Source organism: Coenobita brevimanus, chromosome 111 (genome assembly GCF_032717465.1).
Source record: "Coenobita brevimanus isolate Jiangsu-jjx chromosome 111, ASM3271746v2, whole genome shotgun sequence".
Taxonomy (NCBI): domain Eukaryota; kingdom Metazoa; phylum Arthropoda; class Malacostraca; order Decapoda; family Coenobitidae; genus Coenobita; species Coenobita brevimanus.
In genome coordinates this window covers 1,429,402-1,443,907 of record NC_137064.1, presented here as the reverse complement: position 1 = coordinate 1,443,907, position 14,506 = coordinate 1,429,402, and positions in this window count along the sequence as shown.

Here is a 14,506-nt window from a genome sequence, read left to right as displayed (position 1 = left end):
AACCCTTTATAGTACCCCCAAACATCACTAGAAATTAGAGTCTGCATGTTTAAAGTGTACTTTCAGATGACTTAACAAAAAACTTGGTAAATCCCAAAATACACCTTAAATCAGTGTACTGTATTTTGTGATGGATTACTAATCCACAAATAATAGAACATGGCAAAGTTTAAATCACAAAAAATGAGGGATGACTGTAATGCTTGTTGTAGGTTATAATGTACTGTACTTATGGTATGTAATAATGTAAGAAAAATAGAGAATTGACCATAGATAATATTAAAGATTATTTTTATGAGGTAACTAAATACATAATTTAAATAAATGATACAATTCATGACATTGCTACTCACCCTGCCCTAGGGTGGGAAAGGAGGTCCGGATGATGATGATGATACAGTTGATGGCATATGGGACTAATTACAGTTTTAAAGTACGGTATAAGTTACTTTGGTCAAGAAGAGTTGATGTACCGTACAGTATATGCCTTTTCATAACTGTTTGCAGTACAGTATTCAACACCAAGTTTGTATTTACAGTACACTTGTGTTCATGACTGATATAGTAGGTCTCTTCCATCAGAAGAGTACAACTTATTCACAACCAAACCAAGTATACTTTCCATACAGTGCTGTTTTATAAACATGTTAGAAAAATCTCAGATTTATCAGTTAAAATAATACATATTACAATACTGTATTTATGTAACAATTTTGGGCACATGTAGTAGTTATAAACAGTTTTCTGTATAGGCCTATTTTGGGACCTTGTAATACTGGAATTATATGAATGATACTGAAACCCCAAAACTGTATGCTTTTCCACAGTAAGAGTTATTTGCTTCCACTGGATTCATGTTCAGAATAAGTTGAGGTTACAACAGCCACAGCCAGTAGATAGTAGCACCTGCCTCATGCCATACTCATTCTCCCTGAGGAAGGACCAGTGTGTGACCTCTCCAACAGCCAATCATACCCCCCCACCCTCCCCCTGATGTAAAGACCTGGTGCATTGCTACCAAACTCCAGAACTTTGTTATAATGTTTTTATCTGCCTGTATATACTGTATATATATATATATATATATATATATATATATATATATATATATATATATATATGTGTGTGTGTGTGTGTGTGTGTTCCCATTATATCTCATGAATGGCTTGAGCTATCAACATGAAACCTTCAGGGTATCAAGCTGTGGTCAAAATCTTGGCCGAGTTCGAAAATGGGCACTTGGGGTCAAGGTCAAGGTCACCAGAATGGCTGCCAAAGGTCAACTAGTTTTTATCGCCTGTGTTTAGCATCACTATATTTCATGAATGGCTTGAGCTATCAGCATGAAACCTTCAGGGTATCAATATGGCCAAATAAGAAACAGAGACTTGAGTGTTGCAGCTGCATGAGGCTTACATGAAGGAATGTTAATGCCAACTATAACATATGGATGCGAGACTTTGGTGTGGCATGGAAATGAAAAGTCAAGTGTGACAGCAGTGGAGATGGGACTGCTGAGGAATGTATGTGAAGTTCTGAGAAGGGATAGGATATGAAATAATGTGATTCGTAAAAGATGCGGAGCAAGGAAGTCTGTGGACACCAGAATTAAAGAGAGTGTACTGAGATAGTATGGTCATGTGGAGATAATGGATAAGAATAGAATGGTGACAAAGATATATCTGAGCGATTCTGAAGGAGGGAGGAGGCAAGGTAGGCCAGGAAGGTGGAGGCGTATGGTGGGTGAGCGTGTGAGGAAGAGAGGAATGGAAGTCGATGAAGCTAGTGAACTGACAAGATATTGAGCTGGCTGGATGAATATTGTGAAAAGAAGTGCATAAGCAGGAATTTGGCACCCCTTTTTAATATGACAGCGTCCAGAGTGACTCTATTGGATACGTTTATGTGAAGCTACAGAATGTGGTGAAAGTTTTTGGCATATCAGATAGAGCCAGGATTCCGGGGGGCTTGAATGATGAGTGAATGGAAGCGTGGCCCATTTGATTGGGCAAACTTGGGCGGTCTGGGCGTTGCTATTCCTCACCCTGCCATAAGGTGGAAGAGAAGGTCCGGATGATGATAAGAAATATTGCCATGTAGGTTTCAGACCAATGTATGTTAAAGCTTGGTTGTCACCCTCACTTGATTATGAAAAATAGTTAAGATTCATGACTGGTATATAGTTTTTTACACTGAACTTATACAACACAGTATTACACTGGGTTATTTAAACAATTTGACATTTTCACACTGTACTTTAAGAAGTATAAAAATTACGTCCTTAACAAAACATCATATCCGTATCACTAACAGTCTTCATGTAACATAAATAACTTTTTTCATCATGTCATTACGTACAGCAGATGTAAAGAAAATACTAGCTACATACAATTCAAGACAAATTTTAAAGTAATCCTCATATGCACAGTCTACTAAAAAATATTGTTATTTGGCACACTAAGAGGTTAAAATAATTACCAGCACAAATTAAGATCAGAGGAAATGTTTAGGTACAGTATTCTGGTTATATCCCAAAACATATAAGCTAACATACATATGTGTACTACAAAAATATAACAGATGAATTCCACAAATAAAATGTTGCTGTCACAGCCTCAGGCTTGGGTGAACTTGGTGGACCCTAGGCTAAAGTTTTGGAGGATAGAGAGGGAACTGAATGATACTTATATAACCAGACAGTGGAACTGCCCAGTTAGGCCTATATCAGTGCCACCACATGAATGCATCCCTCTCCCAGAAGGTAAACAAATATGCATGATAATATATATACTTTCCATTGGCTCAGAATTATTCTCTTTCAGCATCACTTTCCTCTGTATCATCTCCATTCTGTTTAGTTTCACATCCACTTTCCTCAGAAGTCTCTCGATCATCACCACCATCCTCATCATTTTCACTCTCACTAGCTTGCTTCTTCTCACCTTCCTCCTCGCTTTCTTCAGTTGTGTCACTTTCACTCATCTCATACTTCTTTCTTGAATCTCCTGCCTCTTCTTCTGTTGCTGCTGCTTTTGTTACATCAGTTTTATCTTCTTCCATTTCCTTTTCTGTACTACAATCTTCATCCATTTCTTTGCTATTGTCACTGTCTTCATCCTGTGTTCCCACATCTTTGCCGATGTCACTGTCTTCACCTTGTGTTCCCATTTCTCTAGCTCTGTTGCTGCTATCTCCCTCCACTTCCTCTGTTGCTTCACTGTTCTCTTCTTTGTTCGTTTTCACTGCCATGTCACTGCTATCTTCTCCCGCTTCCTCTGCTCTGTCACTGTTTCCATATCTCTTGCGTTCTTTTGTCATGTCACCATTATCTTCTCTCTGCACTGCTTCTGTCATGTTTTCATTATCTCCTGTTGTCATGTCGATGCTGTCTTCTCTCTCTTTTTCCTCTGTAATGTTATTGCTATCTTCTCCCTCCAGTTCTTTTGTCATGCCACGGATATCTTTCTCTGTTTTCTCTATCATGTTATTACTATCTCCATTATTCAATTTACCTTTACTGCCTTTGTTATCCTCCCTCTCTTTTTCGTCTGTTCCATCACTCCCATCTTCTTTCTCAAATTCTTTTTCCAAGTCACTGCTATCTCCACCATCTCCAGTAGTCTCCTCTGACAAATCACTGTCTTCAATCTCTTTAGTTTGGTTGGTGACATCTCCATCAACTTCTTTTTTTGTACTGTTTGCTTCCTTACCCTCTTCATTTTCATCCTCACCAGGTTGCTCAGCTTCCTCAGGCTGAGTGGGTATGTTCTTCACCAGTTTCCTTTCCTTTGTCTTACGATCTAAGGAAAGCTTCCGATCAGCTATTTTCTCACCTTGCTTTTCCAAATTACTGTCTTTTTGGTTTTCTTCACAATTGGATTTCACACACTGCTCAGAAAATACACTGCTTTTCAATCTGTTTGTGTTATCTGTGGTGTCACTGGAGCTCAGTTCCCTGGTCACTAAATCTTCATTTTCCATATCACAAGTACTGGTATCTGTTACCTCTTGCTGTGGCACCTGTTCAGAACTTTCTGTAGATCTGCTGTCATTATCCACTGTGTCTATGTTCTGGTCACAAGTTCCTAAGTTCTCCTTGTTATGGGAACTATTATTATCACTACAAACTTTCTGGCTAGCCAGTTTTCTGGCCCTGAATGATGGCTTCCATGTGAACGTTGATGTGTCAATCTGACTGGAACGGCACTTGTCTGTAAAGAAAAGCTCAGAATCACTCAAACAAAAGTTAAAAATCAGTGACTGAATTTTAGTATGGCAGACCATGTGCCATCTCATCCTTATTCCAACTTATTTTCTTTTGTTAAACAGAATGGAGGGATTCAAGACAAAGTTTCCTGAACGTTCCAAAGCCATGTATAGGAAGTAAAAGGAAACCTCACATACAGTACCATCTTTCCTCCTCCTATGTCACAGGAGGTATAAGATTGCTTCCAACATGAGCATTAAGTGGTAGGATCACAATATGGACACTGCAGAGTAGGCTGAATAGCTTGCAAATATGTGTGGTAACAAAGATGACAATTAAACAGAAATGTATGAGAACGGTGTGCACGTGTGCATGCGTGTTTTTTTGGATTCGGACATGAACTGTGGTGCTAGACTAGATTGTATGGAAATAGTCTGTAAGGATGTCCAGCAACAGTTGGGAAGCAATTCCTGTAGATGGTTTTGGCACTTGGTTTGACTTCCAGCTTGTAGCAAATATCAGCTGTACCATGATTAACGTCAATACAGGGATTTATTTAAATGGAAGCATGGACTCATTTGACTGACCAATTGATCATGATTAACCAAGTTCCTTGTAATAAGAAGTGAAAAATAAGTGTGCTGTGAAAATAGTGTCATAAGCCATAACTGCAGTGATGCAGAGAGGTATAGGGTAGTTACAATGGTAGCATGCAGGTGCTTTGCCCTGTCTGAGACTACCTGCCCACTCCACTGGTAATTCTATCCGACAAGGTGAGTATGTTTTCACCCTTGTTTGTTTGTTTGTCTGCCAACAGGATTACTCAAGGTCTAAAAGAGATAATTTGGACCAAATTTGGTGGGTAGACAGCCAATGTCCCAGGGAACAAATGATTAACTTTTGGGACCAATCTGGATTGTATTACAGATTCTGGATCCGGAAAACACTGTCCGTGAAACTCAGACCCATGATGAGAAACTCTAACCCACTATGAAGGGTGATTTAGGAATTAGGTTGCCCTTGTTGGAGAGATGCGCTCCACTGACTGCCCCTCTAGTTATACAATAAATTTTAAGCAGGTTAAAAAAAAAAAAAGGCTGTGGTTAAATTCAGGTTAAGTTAGGCTGAGGGGGTTTAAAGTTTGGGAAGGTATGAATGGCGATTTGAAAATGATAATATAGCTTGGGATGCACAGGTTGTAAGGGCAGTGGAGGAGGCTAGAGAGGATGCAAAAAAGGTCAAATGAAAGAAGGGAAAATACTGAGAATAATGCACACATGAACACACCAGTAAAGAAAAATAAGAAGTAAAAGATGATTTTGAAAGTTAAATGAAATGAAAACTATTCTTAAATTAGGAAAATATTGTAGAAAGACATGTGAAAATGTAGAAAAGAGGAAAGTGCAAAAATGCGTGATGATGAAAGTGGAAGAATACTAACAAATGAAAAACAAAGTAAGGGGCACAGACAGAGCAGTTTGAAAGACTGAAGAATGGGAATGGTAAAGGCAGATGAGCAATAAAATGGGGGTTTGGTGTGTAGAGATGGAATATGGTGCCAGAAAATGTGACACTGACAGTAGTGAAGGATGCTGTAAAACAGTAAAAAAAAAAAAATGGAAAGCCATCAAGAGCTGAGGTATTTCATATTGTATCTCATATAATTCATAAAGGCTCCAAAGTGGCTGCATGCATTGGCCTTGGTCACCTAATAGCTGCTCTTCATGCTGCTCAATCTCTGGCAGCCTCCCTACTTAGTTCTTTATCCTTAAGGTCACACTCTATGACCTTATCCCATTTTTTAATTTTTTTTGCAACCCTACCCTCAACATTTACACATCTCATCCTCCACACCTAGTTGTCATTCTTCATCAGGGATTATCTGCCTTTCTGAGGAAAAAGGAGTTGAAGGACATTTGCATAACTGCTGCTACTATGTAAAGGAATCTCTCTCCAGCATCCCTGCTCCCTTTACTTGTTTTTATAACATGCAAAGAACACACTGATAAGACAGGAACCACGCCTCACCTGTGACAGCAAAGGCAGAGCTTCGTTTTTTTCCCAGCTTTCCAGAGTACCTGTGTGGAAAATGTAATTACATTAAATACAATTAACTATCTAAAGCTGGGGTGATGTAGGATCCAGAAATGAGGAAAAAAATAACGAATTACCTACAAGGAAAAATATTCTGCATGAAGAATAATTTCCCATCAGTTTTGGGCTATATGTAGTACGAGACATAGTTATCAGATAGAAATCTCCCATCTAATATGCCACAGAATACACATAATATCAATCTGCTTCCCAGAAATCTGGTTAGTGCATCATTATGTATTCTCAGAAAAGAAAAAACTGCAACAAGTGAATACTGAACTGACACCCCAATATATGTTTCTGCAGAAATTCTTCATCAAAATAAATACATTACCTGGATACAAATGCATACTTCTTCCTACGATCTTGAATATCCATGGCATAGGCCATACGTGCATCTAATACTGCTGAACGAAGGGAAAATACTACCATCTCATCCTGAAAAAATGAAATAAGGTTGAGGTTTACTGTACGATACATACTGGACAAGAATTTCTCTTATACAACACATTGGTTTAATATTTATAGGCTACCATTTATGACTTCACAATACTGTCCAACTACTATTTTCTTGCTGTCACTGTACAGTAAATATATGACTATTATTCCTTTACTCATTCCCCAATACAGTATATACCTAGCTTACTTCTATTTAAAATTAGTTTACTGAAAATAAGATATAAATTAACCCCTTTAGGGCATAATTCTCTATTTTGATCTTGCTACACAAATTATTGTATTCTGAAATGGTGTGACTTTCTGAACTCTTAGGTTTGCTACTGCATTGCCTTCACCAACCCCTTCACTACTACTCTTCAATGCTGAATAAAACAGCCTAGTAGCAACAAGACTGAAACAAAATAACCCAGTATACCTTATAGGTGAAGGGATAAAATAATAATACACCAGTGATGTTGGTGAGGTGAAAAGGGATAGTTATGGAGGGAGACCAAAGGATGAGATGGAGGAATGGGAAGGATAGGTATATAGGTAGAGAAGTACTGTTGCTTGTTGTCCTAATGGAATGGGTCAGAGAACACAACATTCCTCCATACGACAGCCCTAGCATACATTCAATATGGATGGTGGGTGTTAGTGCCAAAGTGGTGACATGTGGAGGTGTTCAGTATGTAGAAGGACTAAGGCGTCTGGGAAACGGATTGAAAACCCTATGCCTGGAGAGAGAGAGAGAGAGAGAGAATGGTGTGAGTTAGAGGGGGAGCCTGATAACATAGGGCTGAGTGACATGGAGATGATTCCTTCATGGTCACCACTTCTGAGAATCAGGCATGCAGCTAAGGATAGACTGTACAGTATACCGTACTACATACTAAAACATTATTCTTTGCCATACTATACTAAAATTTGTCACATCTTTTTTTGATATGCTAACCATTCCACCTTACACTCTCAGTCGTATAGCATTATATCATTAAGTACCCTAATAACCATCCTTGTCTTCATGTTATGCCTCCCACTAAAATGCTTTTATTTATTTTATTCAAAGCAATTCCTTTGGTTTTCTCCTCCTTCCCACAGTCAATCTCTCATTCTACTCTGCTTCCCCATTAGCCCAACCCTGAATGGGCAGTTGCTTGCCTGCAGTTGACGGGTCTGGTCAGGCAGACAGACTGGGGTTGATGACTAACAACAACCTCCAATTCCAAACCACAACCCCTGACCCTGTTACATGGCAGCACTAATGCCCAGTAAACAATCCCTTAACTGCTGCCCTATCCCCAATAAAGATGATGGTGGACTGCAAAATAGGGGCAGCTTCAGTTTACAGTCCACTACTTTCACATCCTGATTAGCCTGGTGTCAACAACAACAACAACTACTACTACAACTACAACTTCTCTTCTTCCTTCCTCTCTCTCATTCTAACTACTGTACTGTAGATCTGCTTCACCCCAATACCCTTAGCAAATCACTGGTAAACTTCTTGTGGGTGTGGTGTGGTCTGAACTTCTTCATGTTGTTGAGGGTGACCCAAGCTCGAGTCACTGGCTGTCCAAAGAAGGTCACATGGTAGTGTGTCTGGGGAAGGAAAGGGACCACATCAGTCCCATCACAAAGGGACCAAGCCATTTCCATCACAAATCCTGAAGATTTCTGTGTAGGTCAGTAATACATACACCCTCTGTTGGAACTCAAGGGGGAGAATATAACGAAGTGTCATTGAAGTATATGTGACGTAGAGCGGGCAACAAAAGTTTAACGTTTCACCTCTTCTGCTTCCCATTTCCTTTTGATAACATTTCTGAGCAAAGAAAAGCCCGGTGAGTTTTCTGCCCCACACGCTATGGAGAATGATATTTATATGAGGGCCATTGCTACATATCTTACAATCCCATTTCTTCATATACTATCCTGCTTACTTTAAAAGTAAAAAATGTGCAGACTTATCAACTAATTCAGAAGACATCCGGAAAATCTTTACATCAAAAGGACATTACAATAAGAACAAGAGACCAAATGAACTTTACCCCATCAATCCAAGGGTGTATTTGCATTTTAGGCAGCTCAAGTGAGACACCCTCAGACTGAAGCCGTTAATCACAATCTCCATTAACTCTGTGACTTTTTTTTCTGACAAATGCTAAACAATGTTATTAAACTTAGAAGAATTCTCTTGGACTGAAGGGAGTTAAAGAATAATCTTTTTGCTTCACGATCCATTTCTTAAACAGCACTCAGATAATTCAATAAGTATCGGCAACCCACATTATAAAGCAATTTACTTCTGTGGAGCCATTTACAGAACAACTCAAAACTTTTCCTGAAAACTTATGATCCTTCTGATCATATTATACTCTGATGCAGGATTACAGGGCTTACTGGTGCCACCATTCTGATGCAACATTGCTTATGAACTGAGCCATACAGTTATTTGGGGGTTCTGAGCACTACTGAATTCTTCAGACAAACTGGCAGTATTGATACACAAAAGATCAACCACTAACATTACTGTAATCTTTATTATTACCCCTAGACTTACTGGGAGTGCCTTGATGTTGAACCAGATATAACGGTTGTAGTCAGGGTCAATGTCTACCATGCCTGGCCACCAGGGGCTGTACTGGATACGAGCCCACACCACTGTTGACAACAAGCATGCATTTCTATTGGTACATCACAAGAAGAATGCATGATGGAAGAGCATGGGAAGAAGGATGACACACTGAGGAATGGTACTGAGGACTAATACTTGGCAATATTAACAATATTTTCTAAATGGGAATTTAGTCATTACTGCAGTGGTCAAACTTCAATATTTTATTTACACTATGATCAAGAGAGTTTACTCAGCTGAGAGAAATTTTGGCACGTGAAAGGTTAAAGTATTATCCTGATTAACTCTTTCATTGCCATGTATTCACATACATATGTCATTCAAACTAACACCAAATTATTATATTTAGCTGAAGATAAATACTTCTGTTATAGAGTTAAGAAACACCACCTGTGTAGACACTCATACTCTGAACTCCAACTGGAGTTTCTGTATCAGTACCTCCACTGGGATGCACTAGAGTGACACACACAAGATGAAGAGAAAGTAGCAGGGACTGACTCAAGCTCCGTGTTGACAGAAGGTGGAAATAGTTTGTTAAGGAACAAAGTCAACTACTCCAGTGCATCCTTCAGGTAATGGGTCTATCACCTGGATCACCTATCAGCTTCAAAGAGTTCAAATGCAAAGAAATCTACTGTATGTCCATGAGGCTGTTGATGAATATGGATTTCAAAGAACCTGTCCTTCAGAAGCATTTGAATGCCAGAGTCCTTAGTTCAGAATACAGCATCACTTGCAGATTAGTCTTCCCAGAAATTCTTAAGTTGGGCAGGAAGTGTAAACGCTGAGGATAGGGGTGCAAGAGACAAGCCAAAAAAACCTGGGATGAGGTCAAACTCTGTTACCTCAGGGATAAGGGACTGAACAGGAAATAGGGAGGCCGCCAGAGATCAAGCAGTGTGGAAAGCCACCAATATGTGATCAAAGCTGATGCATGCATTTTGGAACCTTCGTGAATGATACAATATATGAGATACTGATACGATCAACTGTTTAATGAACACTAATTTATGTACTTCTCTGGCACGAACAGATCTAGTAACTTGAAGGAGCCCTTGTCATTCATGTGCACCACTGATGAGATGCTGTCTATGGAGAAAAGGACCACTGATGATTAGAGGTTAAATTTATAATTGTCAAAGAGTTCAACTAATGGAAAGCTTCTTGGCATTTCTAGGGTGTTGTGCACAGTAGATGATCATACTCCCTGTTGGGCACTACTCTTGGAGGAAGTACATCCCCAACCCTTGTTCAAGTGTGAGGCTGAGGGATGTCCTGACCCAATGAGAATCTGGGCAGAAGATTCACTATATTGTCCACCATCAGAGGGCATTTCACAAAAGAAATGGATATTCTCATGTAGCATATATTGGTCCCTGGAAAAATATTTTTCCCTGAAGGATATATGAAATACGATATGAAACGATACAATGGATCATTTGTCACACTATTCTATCATCCTGGATAACAAGTTAAGCATCACCACAAGTTACTCTCAGCATACAATCATTGATTTGAACCAGCAGAAGGAAAGTGTGGAACTGACGAAAGTGACTCTGTCCTCTGGCAGGTAGAAGGGGGCACACTTTTACTGTCTAGAGATTCATATTCATGCACCTTGAGCTAAACAAAAGAAAAACTAGTCATTCCTCTCCTCCATTTACAATGCATCAAAATTGTCACACCTTCCACAAGTTTTTACACCTATCTATACACATATTTTTTTCAAGTTATCCATTTCATTTACCTGTATCTTCATTTTCTAGTCATCTTTCATTCTCTATTCTCTCCACATGGCCAAACCATCTCAAGGTTCTCCTAATGCTCAGTAGCACATCCATAGCAACACCACAATGTTCCTTCACTCCCTCATTTATCTGTCTGTTTCTCCACGTAACTCTACATGCTCCTCTCAAATAAATAATTTCCACTACCCTCACTCTTGATGTGTGTTCTTTCAAACAGGGCCTAAGTTTCACTCCCATATGTTAGAATGAGGATCACAATAATGCCATGCAGCCCCCTCCCCCAGCTTAATAAGTTTCAAGCTCACTTTTCTCTTCCTTATCACTGCTTTCTGTGAATGAGGATGAAAGCAGCAGCAATAAGTGAGCAGTCTGGTCAATTCTGACAAAATAAGCAGTATTACAGCATATTAAATTAACCACTTAATGATAATGCGTCCATACAAGTCCTTCCTTTTCTTACCTGATCCAGCCACATATTGCTCATAGACAAAAGTTTCTGTCTGCTTCTTCCAATCCTCCTCCGGTGTCTCACACGTGTTGCAGCCTTTGTCTGTAATCAGTTAATGGTAAGAGAAATGGTGATGAAAATATAAATTACCATAAACCAACGGAAGGAAAAGTGACACACAACAAAGAGTTGAAAAATGCAATATGCTATAGTACTGCATACATGTAAAAGTGTCAAATCTTTTTTTTTTTTTTTTCCCATTACTGGTACTCTATCAGTAAACTAAAGACATCACAACAGAACCTCTTAATCATTATGCTCACTTAAAATAAACAGGCTTCTGCACAGACAAAAACCTATTTTTTTCTTGCATAGGTTATGAAGGAAAGAAGGCGTGAACAGCTGATGCTGCCCCAATTGCCACACAGAAGCACAGTAACATGACAGGACCAACTTCACATCAAAACTGAGAAGATATATACCGACCTCAACTGAAATGGTGAAAAACAAACTATGCCAGCCATAAAGGTCTGTAAAATTAAGAAGTACCAACAAGAGGCCCCAAGCTGTAGCTGCCTGCAGAGTGTAGTCCTCTTCATGCCAATTCCCACCTAATTCTGCTAGTTGCCAATACCATTCTTTTGTCAAAGAATGCTTAGATATGACAAACAGGTTCCATACATTGGAAGAACTGAATGTATGATGTCTCATATGAGAATTTAGATGCATTCACAGCCTTCCGGTGGAAGAAAAATGGGCTTTTGGCTGAGAAAAAAAAAAAAATCTTTTTACGATCATTACGGCACTTGTAAAGCCTGCCAAATTAGGTTTGGGGTTATAAAGGAGAACATAAAGTGTTCTCATTGTCTAGGAGGTCATAAGAGGACAAGAGTCACCACGAAGGATATAAAGATTACAGTACTGCCTGAACTGGGAGGCTAAAAAGAAAGAAATTTCTCCTACTGAGCTCATCATTACCATTACTGTACCAGATATTGTACTATGAACTTCTCCTCTTTGCAATGGTTGGTTAATGGTTAACCTGAAAACAACCAAGTCACAGTGCCTCAAGCTGAAAAGATACAGAGAACACCTTACAGTACTGGTTGCTGAGGAGGCTATCCCTGTCTCACATAATTAATGGAACTCAACTTGCTGGGTGTTAAGACAACTTGACTTCCTTTTACTAGTCCTCAGGGAGTAACATTCCATCTCAATGGTTTAAGAACACTGTATCAAAAGCTCTATTACTGGAAAAAGCTACAGGTAAAGCTGTGGTATATATATGGTATTACCGTATTGGAGAACTTAAGTTGTGTGCATCAACACGTTTGAATCATGTCTGAAACTGAAGGATGATATACAGTGTACTTATGCAATCCTTTCATGGCAAAGATGACAATAATGGTGTAACTGACCAGGATGCATGGTGCAGACCCAACTGTCAGGCAAAGTGGAGGGGTCCATGCGAACGGGGAGGCGGCGCCACTTGTCACATGAGTCACACTGCACCCACACTTCTTCGTCCACAGAGTTTAACGTTCCCAGTACCCGCTCCTGTTGTTCAAAGGGGTTAGCATGGTGTCTTTTGAATATACAGTGCTATAATTTAATGCCAATGAACTTCCAGCAGTTTCTGAGAAAGCAATGTCTGAAAACTATGGAAGCTAAGTGACCAAACAGGGATCAAAATGGATTGATGAAGTAAATGTGGAAATGAACAAGACAAGAGGTGGTAGTTAACAGAATGATACTATTCCACATGCGTACATAAAGTGCATCACAAAGAAAAAATATAGTTAGTGTTTATAAATTACTGCCAGTGAAATGCAGATATGATTTTGAAGGCTTGGATGACTGGTGAGCAACTGTCATCCACTTCACCAGGCATACTGTTTGATGGTTCTCCTACTTTTATGCATGTTCTTTTTTGTTAATGGATCTAACCCATCCCATCCTTTAGTCTGGAATTTAGGTTCAGAGGAAGATGATGACAATGATTACCAGTAACTCAATGTCACCTATGTTACTGTATGGTATTAAGCACTGTACTGCATAAAACAGTTTACCTTGATAGTAGCAGTGTTAGGGGAAGGCTGACTATCTTGTGAGCTCCTAATGCTGTCATCTCCCCCTCGTAATTTGCTATCCTTCTGTCCTAGCTTATTTTCCAACTTAGTCCTCATATCTTGTAGCTTCCTCTCCCTTAATGTCCTCTTCTCTCTAATGTTTTCCTTTTGAACACTGTCTTCCAACATCCTTTTTGTTTTTAATTTATTTTTATAAGTTTTTGTTTTATCCAACTCAGTTCCCTCTGACATCTTCATTCTCTTGCTGCTGTTCTTCAGTATATGAAATGACCCAGCCTTCTTCCCAACACTTATATTTTTGTCAGCTGCTGTTGCATCACTCCTATGCAGGTCTTTTAAGGGAGATTCATCTGTTGTTTCATCAGTCCTATTCTGCTCTTTCTGGGGAGACTCATCTGTTGCTTCATCACTCCTATTCTTGTCTTTCTGGAGTGATTCATTTACTGAGTCATCACTTCTATTCTGGGCTTTCAAGGGAGATTCAAGGACTGACTCACCCTTCTTCCCAACACTCCTATTCTGGTCTTTCCTGGGTGATTCATTTGGTGCCTCATCACAACTTGTATTGCTAGAGTCTGTACTGTCTGTTGTAGGAAAGGGCTTGCTATTACACAGAGCATCTTTGTGTAATGTAATCAAAACAAAATATTGCAAACAAAATAAAAATAAATAAAATACATTAAACAAAACAATAAAGAAAAAATAACAGCATCTTTGTTTCATATCACCTCTTGTGGGGCACAGAGGTCTAAGGATAACTTAACACAGAAGGTTAACTCGCAAATTACCAATGAAATTTCACAACTGCAAGAGTACTGAATATTTATCATTAATCCTTTC